At 38.1% G+C, this 2,863-nt stretch overlaps 1 pseudogene across 1 annotated transcript; it reads left to right on the top strand.

The window, feature by feature from the left end:
- Positions 1-263: 263 nt before the first annotated feature.
- On the top strand, positions 264-1,862 carry LOC308505941 (T-complex protein 1 subunit zeta-like; annotated as a pseudogene). The gene has a single exon. The product of its transcript is annotated as a T-complex protein 1 subunit zeta-like (transcript).
- The last annotated feature ends 1,001 nt before the right edge of the window (positions 1,863-2,863 follow it).

The following is a 2,863-nucleotide window of genomic DNA, read 5'->3' as shown; positions in this document are numbered from 1 at the left end:
GTTTCCCCTACCTTCTCCAATATTTGGATTTACTTCTTAAGACAGGCTTGTCTATAATCATCACCATTGTTCAAGCTGAAAATCAGAAGTTTCTAGACTAGCTGCTTTTATAAGCTTAGAGTGTTTATTCCAACTACCTTTATGTACTAATAATTTTTCATTTAAATAGTAATATATTTAGCTCAGATAGCACCTCTGGGCCATGCTGAGCTGGCTTTAGGCATTCTTCATGCCAGGTCTCATTTTCTTCTGCTGGGTCGGCTATGGTGGCTGTGATGACCCTTCCAAGGCCAGGTGGCCCAAGCCCAGGCAGCACTGGCAGTCAACATCAGCGTGGCCCAGGGGCTGCAGGACATGCTCAGGACCAACTTGGGTCCTAAGGGCACCATGAAGACGCTTGTTTCTGGTCCTGGAGACATAGGCTTACTAAAGATGGCACTGTGCTGCTTCATGAAATGCAAATTCAACACCCAAGAGCCTCCTTAACAGCCAAAGTGGCAATAGTCCAGGATAACATAACTGGTGATAGTACCAGTTCCAATGTCCTAATCATTGGAGAACTGCTGAAACAAGCAGATTTATACATTTTTGAAGGTCTTCATCCCAGAATAATAGCAGAAGGATTTGAAGCTGCAAATGAAAAGGCACTTCAGATTTGGAACAAGTCAAAGCATGCAAAGAGATGGACAGGGAGGCACTCATAGATGTGGCCAGGGCATCTCTACATACTAAAGTTCATGCTGAACTTGCTCACGTCTTAACAAAGGCTGCAGTTGACTCCATTTTGGCCATTAAAAAGCAAGGTTAACCTATTGACCTCTTTATGGTTAAGATCATGGAAATGAAACATAAATCTGAAACCAATACAAGCTTAATCAGAGGTCTTGTTTTGGATCATGGGACTCGACATCCAGATATAAAATAAAATAAAAAAGAGAGAGAAGAAGAAGAAGATACATACATCCTCACATGCAATGTGTCATCAGAATATGAACAAAGCAGAAGTGAATTCTGGCTTTTTTTATTTATTTAACAAGAGTGAAGAAGAGAGAAAGAAACTTATAAGAGCTGAAGGAAAATTCGTTGAAGACAGTATAAAAAATAATAAAACTGAAAAAGAAAGTCTGTGGTGACTCAGATAAAACATTTGTTGTCATTAATCAAAAGGGAATTGACCCATTTTTCTTAGATGCTCTTGCAAAAGAAGGCATAGTAGCTCTGTGCAGAGCTAAAAGGAGAAATATGAAAACCCTGACTTTTGCCTGCAATGGGGTATCTCTCAATTCCTTTAATGACCTAAATCCTGATTGCTTGGGACATGCAAGACTCATCTATGAGTATACACGGGGAGAAGAGATGTTCACCTTTATTGAGAAATGTAACTGTCCTCGTTCTGTCCCATTATTGGTCAAAGGACAAATAAGCACACATTCAAATCCAAGATGCAACATGAGATGGCTTGAGGCCTGTTAAAAATGCTATTGATGATGGCTGTGCAGTTCAAGGTACTGGTGCAGTGGAAGTGGTGATGGCAGATGCCCTGATTAAATATAAGCCCCAGTGTGAAGGGCAGGGCCCCACTTAAAGATCAAGCATTTACTGATGCATTGTTCACTATTCCCAAGGGTCTTGCATAGAATTCTGATTCTGACCTTCAGGAAATGCTAAAGTTCAAGCAGAACATTCAAATTCAGGTCAACTTGTAGGTGAATGTAGATAAGCCAATGGTAGTAGTACAAGTAGGCATATGGAATAACTGTTGTGTAAAAAAACAGCTACTTCATTCCTGCACTGTGATGGCCACCAACATTCTCCTGGTCGATGAGATCATGCCAGCTGGAATGTCTTCTCTGAAAGGTTGACCTGAAGCTCCCCATCTATCATCTGAATCATGAAGACTCTAAGAGTGACCCTAAGAATACAGCGATGGAATTTTTGTTTATACTTCAAATGATTTTCAAAGAAATTTTGTTCCCATATGAAAAATGGAGAGAATACTGGCATCTATTCAAATGCCAAAGTTTGAAATTACAATTACAGCATTTTTAAAAATTACACTCAGTGTACACACATAAAGCAGCCTGTTTTCAACCAATGCACAGGATGCTTTTTGCTTTAGCTTCAGTGATAAAAGTGCACATTGCAAAATATGTTATCTACCTTATTAAATATTTCTTGAAAAACAAATTTTAATGGCTTAACAATTTCTTCTAATGATGTATCTCAATTTATCCAATAGTTTCTTAGTGTTAAGAATTTAAGTTTAAAATTTGTGTGCTAATATAAATAACACTTAAGTAACTTAAGGTTTTAAAAGCATCCCTGTTTCCTTAGTATAAATGCCTATGAGTAAAACTATTGGATCTCTCCATTGGATTTTTCATGTTTTTGAAATAGCTTTGCTTAAAATACTCCTCGGGAAGTTAAGTGGTGGTGGGTAGACAGGTGGGTGAACTAGACGCAAGGAAGCTGAAAGAACTACAAGTATAAAGTGGCCAAAAATAGAAATAGAGGAGGCAGAGGTGGAAAGAAGACAGAAGCAATGGTGACTAAAGGCTATGTGAGATAAGAGGTTTTACAGACGGACCATATTTTCACACCTCTAAACCTTTGTTTATGTTGAAATGACCATCCCAAAATCTCCAGTGTCATATTTTTCTCAAGTTATTCTCTCCTATGTGTTTCCACAAAACTGTTTTGATAATTAGTATATCTCTGCAGTTTGAAGGTATGATTGTGTTGCTAAGCTTTGTATTTTGAGGACTTGACAGTTGCCTACAGTGAGTGTGAAATAAATGTTAACTTGCAAACAATAATAATAATACATTTACTGAATATCTAGGATACTGAGCTATATTCAAGG

Source organism: Rhinolophus hipposideros (genome assembly GCF_964194185.1).
Source record: "Rhinolophus hipposideros genome assembly, chromosome: 12".
In the NCBI taxonomy this organism is placed as follows: domain Eukaryota; kingdom Metazoa; phylum Chordata; class Mammalia; order Chiroptera; family Rhinolophidae; genus Rhinolophus; species Rhinolophus hipposideros.
Note: the sequence above shows the minus strand (reverse complement) of the source record. Positions and strands in the feature narration are given on the sequence as shown.